Consider the following 10,072-nt stretch of genomic DNA (forward strand, 5'->3'; position numbering starts at 1 on the left):
TATGTACCTAAACTCTTCAATTTTCTTTGGCAGGCTTTGGGCATTTATATGACAAATCTTGAAACCAGGTCTCTGCTTTGCCAGGATGCACAGAAGGGCACGACTATTTGCTGTTGAATTATTAAGGTTTTCTTCCATTGTGAATAGTTTTAAATTTCAAAATAAAAAAACAAGGACTGCACACCAGACAAAAAATTAGGCAGACTACTAAATTAACAATGCGACTGATCCTAAACATATGAATAACAAGAGATAAAGATATTAAACTAATTGGAAATCCTAATATAGAGATAAAAAATATTTTAATTACGAAATGAATTATTCTCTAAAGCGGCATCTCTGCTTGAGTTGATTTCGCCCACATCACTACTCAGATCAGAAAGCTCATTGGAGCTTTGCACGTAGTAAGCCTCTCCTCCGTCTATAGGCTTAACAAATACGTCTCCACGGCGAGTAAAGACGGCCGCTACGCGCTTTTGTTTTTTGAGGCGCATGGCATGCTTAAAATTTCGTAATTTGTTTTCGTTAATTGTTCGTTTAAGTATATAAATGCCGGCGAGTCAAAACCGATCAGCTGTAAGCTCAGCTGCGATTTGGTTGTTTGTCGGTGCACTCCAATCGCCCGCAGCAGCACAGCTTTTTCGCGCACGTGATCCATTTTTATTATTATTATTGGGTCAACAAGTGAGTTTCTTTGGCGCTGTCGGACTCGAAAAATAGACCTAACTCGCGGAGGAGGGGTCAGGTGTAGTGAGAAACAAAGTCGATTGAAAAGGGTGTTTAAATTTTCGCCCTCGACGTGCGGTACACCATGCCAGCGCAGGTTGCATGCAACATCCGCGACCTCCTGTGCATTGCACTTTGCTGCCAGTTGAGCATCCAGTTCACACACTTGTTGTTTCAGTGTATTCACCTCTTTTGCCTCGGTTTCCAGCTCTCGCACTCGTTTCGTAAGGTTGTGTATTTCGGTGTTCATTGCATCGAATTTAGCCTGTAGAGTGTTGAGAAAGCGGGCCTCGCTCTCTCGATACTCTCTACCCAGTGACTCCCTTTGCTCCGCAAATTTATCGTCGATCAGCTGCAACAGTTCCATGTTGATTTCCTTCCGTTGACTCGTGAATTTTGCATCAATTTGTTGCAGCAATTGTGTGTCCGACGTGCGAGCTACCTTGATTTCGGTAATCGACTTTTCACTCCTTAGTCGCTTTGATGCACTCATACTGTTGTTGTTTTGATCAATTTTGAGTTTGAGTGATTTGTGTAATTGTATAAGTTATTGATTTGAGTGTGTTTTCGGTAGTTTTCAGTCTTTGTGCACTGCAGTATATGTGTGTGAATGTTTCCTTTCTTTTATCTTTACACTTTCGACCAAAAGAAATGTGTTTTAAGTGTTTTTAAACAAAAGTATGGAGATTACACGCACGATTTGAACGCTAAATGATCATAGACCACAGGCGGCTTATAGTCCGATAGAAATTGTTAATGTTTCTAGATTTTATAGACTTTTTGAGCGACTGTTTCGGGAGCTAATTAAATTTCGGGATAAAATTAAATTTGAAATTCAGATCTAATTAAAAAATGTTAATTCCAAGCGTAGGAGGTTATATGTTAAGGAACACCGAAGCTATAGTTTGTTTCATATTATTTTCCCACCAATTTTAAGATCGTTCCTATGGCAGCTATATGATATAGTCTTCCGATTTTAATAAAATTTAATTCGAAATTCAAAACTAATTAAATAATGTTTTTTCCAGGGAAAGGAGGTAATATGTTAAAAAACACCAAAGATATAATTTTTTAACATTTTTTTTCCGATTATTCCTATGGGAGCTATAAGATATAGTTGTCCGATCCGGCTGATTCCGACTTATATACTACCTGCAAAGGGTATAAGACTTTTGGGAAAGTTTCAGCATGATAGTTTTAAAACTGAGAGACTAGTTTGCGTAGAAACGGACGGACAGACGGACAGACGGACATGGCTAGATCGACTCGTCTAGTGATGCTGATCAAGAATATATATACTTTATGGGGTCGGAAACGTCTCCTTCACTGCGTTGCAAACTTCTGACTGAAATCATTATACGCTCTGCAAGGGTGTAAAAATAACAAATGCAAGGGTATAATAAATATTTAATTATTTCGCTGACCGTTTCTTTGACAGCTATATGTTAGAGTCGTCCGAATTGTATTAAATATAATTCGAAATTCTTAAGAATACACAAAATGTTATTTCCAATAGTAGAAGATAATATATCAAAAAACACCGAAGCTACAATTTGTTTCATATTATTTTCCCACCAATTTTCCGATCGTTCCTATAGCAGCTATATGATGTAGTCGTCCGATTTTGATAAAACTTAATTCGAAATTCAAAACTAATTAAAAAAAATGTAATTTCCAAGCTTAAGAGGTTTTATGTTAAAAAAGCACCGAAGCTATAATTTGTTTCATATTATTTTCCCATCAATTTTCCGATCGTCCCTATGGCAGCTATATGATATAGTCGTCCGATTTTGATAAAATTAAATTCAAAAAAATTCAGAACTAATTAAAAATTTTATTTCCAATTTTACGATCGTTCCTTTGGCAGCTATATCATATAGTCGTCCGATTTTGACAAAATTAAATACGAAACTCAGAACTAATTAAAAAATGTTATTTCCAAGCGTAGGAGGTTATATGTTAAGGAACACCGAAGCTATAGTTTGTTTCATATTATTTTCACACCAATTTTACGATCGTTCCTATGGCAGCTATATGATATAGTCGTCCGATTTTGATAAAATTAAATTTGAAATTCAGAACTAATTAAAAAATGTTATTTCCAAGCGTAAAAGAGTAGGGTGTATTTGTATGTTCTGGATAAAACGATGGTGTATTTGTATGTTCTGGATAAATTTGTATTGTATGTTCTGACTCACTGTTTCGCTGGTGCGGGGGCGCTTATCGCGAGCGGAAGTTGTTGTTGTGGAAGCTGCTAGGGCCTTCCACTCCCACTTCCCCTCCCACTTCCCTTCCCCCTTCCCCTCCCGCTTGTCCTCCCGCTTGTCCTGGTGCTTGACCGTCTGGGGAGTTGCGTTCACTCCCCCCCCCTACCACTCCGCCCTCCCACTTGTCCTCTCACTCTCGTTTAAAAGTTATGTATGTATATATTATTTTCTTCGGTTTACAAACTCTTGTATTACGTTAATATTAATATAGTACAAACAATTTGTAACCATAGAAAACAATATACTCTTTTTATCTCACTTTACTTTAAAAATATATATTTTTTTTTTTGTCGTTACTCGTTTAAAAATTATATATGTATGTATATTATTTTCTTTGGACTACAAATCTCCGTATTATGTGAATATTAATATAGTACAAAGAGTATGTAGCCCCATAGAAAACAATAAACTCTCTTTTTTATCTCACTTCACTTTCTCTACATTTTTGAAGGCTTAAAATATATATTTTTAATGTCATCATGACGAAAGATCTATTAAATATATTAGATTTTTCACACAATAACAATAAAAAGAATATACCCTTTATCTCACTTCACTTTCTCTGCATTTTGAAGGCTTTAAATATATTTTTGAAGTTATCGTGTTTAAAGATCTTTTAAATATATTAGATTTTTCCACACCATAACGTTAAAACAATATACTCTTTTTACCCTCACTTCAATTTTTCCGCGTTTTTGAAGGCTTTAAATATATTTTTTGATGTAATCGTGGTGCAATATCTATTAAATATGTTAGATTTTTCCACACAATAACATCAAAACAATATACTCTTTCACTTAACTTTCTCCGCATTTTTGAAGGCTTTAAATATATTTTTGATGTCACCGTGGTGCTATATCTATTAAATATATCAGATATTTTTCCCATGATGACAACAAATAATATACTCTTTTATCACACACTTCACTTTTTTTAATTTCTACACACACACGCACATTATTGAAGGCTTTAGATATATCTTAAAAAATACTCTTTGTCTCACATCACTTTCTCTGCATTTCTGTTTTTTTTTTTTTTGAAGGCTTTAAAAATATATTTTTTTTCCTGATCGCGTAAAAGATCTATTAAATATAGCAGATCTTCCTTATCGATACAGAAAAAATATACTCTTCAACTTACGTTACACACACATACACACACAAACGATCGTTGATTTTGATATTGTTTCTGTTCAACGTTCTAGTGCCATATTTTGTGAATATTAATATAATCAATAGGTCGTTGAACAGAAACAATATAATATTGTTTTTTTTGTTTTTGCGACTGTAAGCTGAAATGAGAACGTTGTATATTAAGAGATTCTATTTTCAGGAGTAAATAAGTTTTTTATTAATGTTGATAGGTTAATATATATATAGGTTATTGTTATATATGTGTATATTATTAATATCGCCTTTCAATTCTCTCAGCCAAGTCCTGGTAGCGTTGTATTATAATATAAACTCCTACTTTAAAACGTTTTCTAGTGTTACGTGAAAACTTCAATTCGCTGTCTGATATGTGTGCCCCTATCGTCATCAATTTCCTCATATTTCGTAAGGTCTGTAGTTCAAAATCAGGGAGAAAGTCTTCATACTCAATGCAAAATTCATCGATTTCTTTTTTTAGCTCATCAACTTCGTCTGTATTAACGAATGTTTCAATCTCTTTCCTATTTCTGTATCCCGCACCGAAAACGTCATCATCATCTTCAATAATAATTTTAGGATTTTTTTTTGATAGGTTTTCACGCAAAAAGCGATAGCGTTGCATTAAATTAAACGCTCCCCACATGAATTGCCCCCTGATTGGGCGTAAGGCTCTGTAGTCCCCTGGAGTAAGTACTGTTCTTACTGACAAAAGTCTTTTTATAGTGCGTAAAGTTCTTGAACGGCGCTAGACATTACATCATCGTATAACGTACGAAACTCTTCAATTTCATCCTTTAGCTCTCGAATTTCTCGATCAGCAACACCAACAGCGTCTTCACTGTTGATAGATCTTCGTTTAGCAAGAGAGTTAACAGTGGTGGATTTAACCAACTTATTGGGTCGAGGATCTTCCTTTTCAGCAACACCAGCAGCAGCAGCAACACCAGCAGCAGTAGCATCAGCATCAGCAACACCAGCAGCAGCAGCATCATCAGTAGTACCATCATCAGTACTAGCAGCATCACCATCACCATCAATGATAGATTTAGAAACTTGTGTTTTGGAACCCTTTATTTTTTTTTTTGATTGAAAAAATATAAATAAAAAAATAGATGAAGAATAAATTATAACTTTAGCGCAGCAGGTATGGTTATGGTGGAGACCTACGTTATTATCCTCAATGGTGTCCTCAGGAATAGTCTTCTTCTTCTTCGTCTTCTTCTGAGGTTGCGTAACCGGGTTGTCTGTGGGTACACACCACACATTTGCAATTGGAGCATCGAAGCGCTTTCGGTGGTCTACTCAATTTGCTTAACCAATTTGAACCGGATGCTTCTTCTGCTCCTACTACCACTTTCTTGAATTTGATCGTTTGTGACTCCATGTTAACTTCTGCTTGCTTGCTTAGTTTTGGTTATATATATTGTTCACGTACTTAATTCAATTATGAACTGACTTTGAATTTGACTGTCTCAGCGCTATTTATTGGAAATTTTTCGCCGATTGAGTGTGTGTATGTGGACGCTACATTTTCTCGCAATCACTTGCAAATACAAAGTAAGTGTTTATACCCGTTACTCGTAGAGTAAAAGGGTATACTAGATTCGTCGGAAAGTATGTAACAGGCAGAAGGAAGCGTTTCCGACCCCACAAAGTATATATATTCTTGATCAGGATCACTAGCCGAGTCGATCTAGCCATGTCCGTCTGTCCGTCTGTCTGTCCGTCCGGATGAACGCTGAGATCTCGGAAACTATGGGAGCTAGGCTATTGAGATTTGGCGTGCAGATTTCTGAGCTTCTTACGCAGCGCAAGTTTGTTTCGGCACAGTGCCACGCCCACTCTAACGCCCACAAACCGCCCAAAACTGTGGCTCCTACAGTTTTGATGCTAGAATAAAAATTTTAACTGAAATGTATTGTTCTCATCAATACCTATCGATTGACCCAAAAAAAAGTTTGCCACGCCCACTTTAACGTCCACAAACCGCGAAAACTTGTGACGGTCACAATTTTCATGCTAGATAAAAAATTTTAACTGAAATGTATTGGTCTCGTCGATACCTATCGATTGATCCAAAAAAAATTTGCCACGCCCACTCTAACGCCCATAACGCTTAAATCTGTATACCGCCGGTAGGTGGCGCATTTTAATCTCGCCTTGCTGCTTGCATATCTCCATATAGCTGAGTAACGGGTATCTGATAGTCGAGGTACTCGACTATAGCGTTCTTCCTTGTTTTTGTTTGAAATCCCTTTTGAACACCGGATGTGCGATAACTGCATCCAATGCAAAAAAAATTATTAATTTGTTTATTTCTACCCCCACGCTCAATTTTTTTATTTGAGTAGGTGGCTTGCTGGATTTTTTTCGTTTTTTTTTTTTTAAAGTTATGTGAAAGATAACGAAGAAAAAAAGGACATTAAAATTTATTGGCTGAGTGGATGATAAGAGTATGCTTTGAGAAAAAAAATGTATTTAAATTCACAACTGCGCAATAAGTGCACACACACACACACAATCACTTGCAATACAAAGTATGTATTTTTATTTTTTTCTTGTGATAACGAAGAAATAAAGTGTTTTAAATTTATTGGCTGAGTGGGTGATTTAAATTCCTCAACTGCACAACAAGTGAGTGATAAAAAAAATCCCGCTCTCGCCCTCCCTCCCGCTCTACCTCCCGCCCTGCCTCCCGCTCTCCCTACCGCCCTCCCTCCCGCTCACCCCTATATTAAATACGATTTTTTTTTTTAGATTCACCACAATATGAAATATTAGTATTTTAATTTATTTCTAATTTTTTTTTGTTTTTTAAATATTTTGAGGACAATAAACATTATTAAGTTCGTGATTATTATTATTATTATTATTTCGAACTGCTGATGCTGTATCTTCAGTCATCGCAACTTTGATGCAGTCTATATAACAAGAAAAGATTATTTGAAATATTACAATTGCAAGATAGACTAACAAAACCAATAATAACAAGGAAGAACGCTATAGTCGAGTACCTCGACTATCAGATACCCGTTACTCAGCTATATGGAGATATGCAAGCAGCAAAGCGAGATTAAAATGCGCCACCTACCGGCGGTATACAGATTTAAGCGTTATGGGCGTTAGAGTGGGCCTGGCAAATTTTTTTTTGGATCAATCGATAGGTATCGACGAGACCAATACATTTCAGTTAAAATTTTTTATCTAGCATGAAAATTGTGGGCGTCACAGGTTTTCGCGGTTTGTGGGCGTTAAAGTGGGCGTGGCAAACTTTTTTTGGGTCAATCGATAGGTATTGATGAGAACAATACATTTCAGTTAAATAAATAAAATAAATTTTTATTCTAGCATCAAAACTGTAGGAGCCACAGTTTTGGGCGGTTTGTGGGCGTTAGAGTGGGCGTGGCACTGTGCCGAAACAAACTTGCGCTGCGTAAGAAGCTCAGGAATCTGCACGCCAAATCTCAATAGCCTAGCTCCCATAGTTTCCGAGATCTCAGCGTTCATCCGGACGGACAGACAGACGGACAGACGGACAGACGGACAGACGGACAGACGGACATGGCTAGATCGACTCGGCTAGTGATCCTGATCAAGAATATATATACTTTGTGGGGTCGGAAACGCTTCCTTCTGCCTGTTACATACTTTCCGACGAATCTAGTATACCCTTTTACTCTACGAGTAACGGGTATAAAAATATAATAGTAATGTTAATATGATAGACATATTTTGGTACAAGTGATGTTTTTGAAACGTCATCGTTGTCTGCTGCTGCTGCTGCTGCTGATGATGAGTCTGGTTCTTCGATGCTGGTTGTTGTTTGTGTTGCTGCTGTTGTGTTGTCTGCTGCTGCTGATGATGATGAGCCTGGTTCTTTGGTGCTGGTTGTTGTTTGTGTTGTTGTTGTTGTTGTTGTTGTTGTTGCTGTTTCTGTTCTTGTCGGGGGTTGTGGTGTTGTTGTTGTTGTTTGATTTGAAGTGATTTTAGCGACTGCGCATACTAAAAGTAATAGGAATACGCGAAAATGCATTTTTTTTTGTTCGAAATGCTTAAGAGAGAGACTCGAGAATAATTTTCAACATACTAAATCTGCTGACCAACATACACTCAATTTTATAGCTGAATCTATATACTATATATCACATTCTACCTTGCCTTAATTTTCCCCCCATTTTCTTTGTTTTCCTTTTTACAATCTCTCGCTCTATAATACACACACACACACACAAACAACACAGGAAGCCTCCCACTTATTATTCGGATATACTAGATGATGACGATGATGATGATGATGATCTGAAATATATATAACAAATAAAATAACTGATATATATATATATATATTTATTAGTAGTATACTTACAAAATTTGATAGGAAGTCATAATTTGTAATGCGTCATGTTCATCAACCAATTTTTGTTGTATGTACTTGAAATGTTGTTCTTTTTCACAATCTACTACATCATCAGCAGCAGCAGCAGCAGCATAAGTTGTACTCATCTCTTTATTCGTTTCCATTTGATTAAAGGTAATATTTAAATTTTTAATATGTTCTAATCGCATATGTATACTTTGGAGAGTTTCTTTATCCTCGGGCGACAGAATGTGTAGATAATTTTGAATAAAATCAATAATTTTTTTGTAAATGTCATTATTTTTTTTTGTGTTGTTATTATTTAATATTCATATGCAAAACCTGTTGATAATCATTGATGTTATACGTTCCGATGTGTCTCTCTAACTGAAGGTTGGTGGGGTTGGCTTCATCGTAATAATCATCTCCCTCATCGTTGGTAAAGTCTCGTTCAAAAAAATAATTTTTCTCTATCAGGTTTCGCTCATTGGTATTGCTTAGAGCATTATAGTGATGACAAAAAATTCGTAATGTTTTATTTGTGAAATCGCTATGATAATTGCATCGAATATTGACAATACTTCTCAAGTATCTTAATTTGAAATATCTACAAATTACAGCGGGTGCGTCAATTATTCCGCCAATATCCTCTTCTTTTCTAATTAACTCTCGGCGGAAATTTTCAACTACCTCATCGATCGTGGGGAAAGTAAGAGGCATATGTTCGAATAGTACCAAATCTCGTTTAAATCTGATATCATTTTGATTTTTGTTGTTGCTGCTGCTGCTGCTCTCTCGAATCACTTCCACAAATGCGGTATTAAGTTCAAAAATTAAATTTACTTTGACAGTCAATGTTTCGTTTACAACGAGATCAAAACTAGAGTATTTAATTTCCGTTTGGTAGGGAATTTTGTTGATGTCATATTCGCTTTTTACTGACGCTATTCCAACGAGGATTCCAAGTACAAATAATAATATCAAAACCATAATTATTTTCATTTTGTGTATTTATTATTAATTTTTATTATGCGATTATATACTTTCCCTGTGGGTGAATGCTTAGAGACTAGTTTTACAGAATTGTGATTAAAGTAAAAAAATGCATGAATGCATGTATAGTATATAGGTATAAAGAATATACATTTTTTTTTGACGTCTCTCTCTCGGGCTCTGGCTTTGGCTCTCTCTACTGATTATTGAGTATTAGCTGCATTTGTTTTGGGCTGATAGCTTAGTAACAACAACACTAGTAAGTAAATGCATGAATAAAGTATGTGTATATAAATATATATAGGTATACGTATAAAAAAAGATTAAAAAAGTTTTTTTGTCTGCTCTCTTTCTCTCGGGGCTCCGGCTCTCCACTGATTATCGTTTATTGGCTGCGTCTGTTTGTTTGTGCGTTGCAATCGACTTCTAGCGCGTGCCCCTCTCTCTCTCTCAAGTGATTGTCATCGTCTTAGTTTGTATATAGTTGTTGATGTCTTCGTTGAGGATAATGTTCTTCAGGGTGTTGGGGTTTTTTTCGACAAATGTTTGTTCTACCTCACCGTTTGCTAATAAACGTT

The 10,072-nt window shown here is 36.0% G+C and overlaps 1 long non-coding RNA gene across 1 annotated transcript; it reads left to right on the forward strand.

Moving 5' to 3' along the window:
• The first annotated feature begins 201 nt into the window (after positions 1 to 201).
• On the forward strand, positions 202 to 5,265 carry LOC139354536 (uncharacterized). Its single transcript, XR_011605511.1, has 3 exons — positions 202 to 684; positions 4,737 to 4,830; positions 4,943 to 5,265. It is a non-coding gene; the product is annotated as an uncharacterized lncRNA (long non-coding RNA).
• The last annotated feature ends 4,807 nt before the right edge of the window (positions 5,266 to 10,072 follow it).

The sequence above is a fragment of the Drosophila suzukii genome, assembly GCF_043229965.1.
Source record: "Drosophila suzukii chromosome 2 unlocalized genomic scaffold, CBGP_Dsuzu_IsoJpt1.0 scf_2c, whole genome shotgun sequence".
NCBI classification, from domain to species: Eukaryota; Metazoa; Arthropoda; class Insecta; order Diptera; family Drosophilidae; genus Drosophila; species Drosophila suzukii.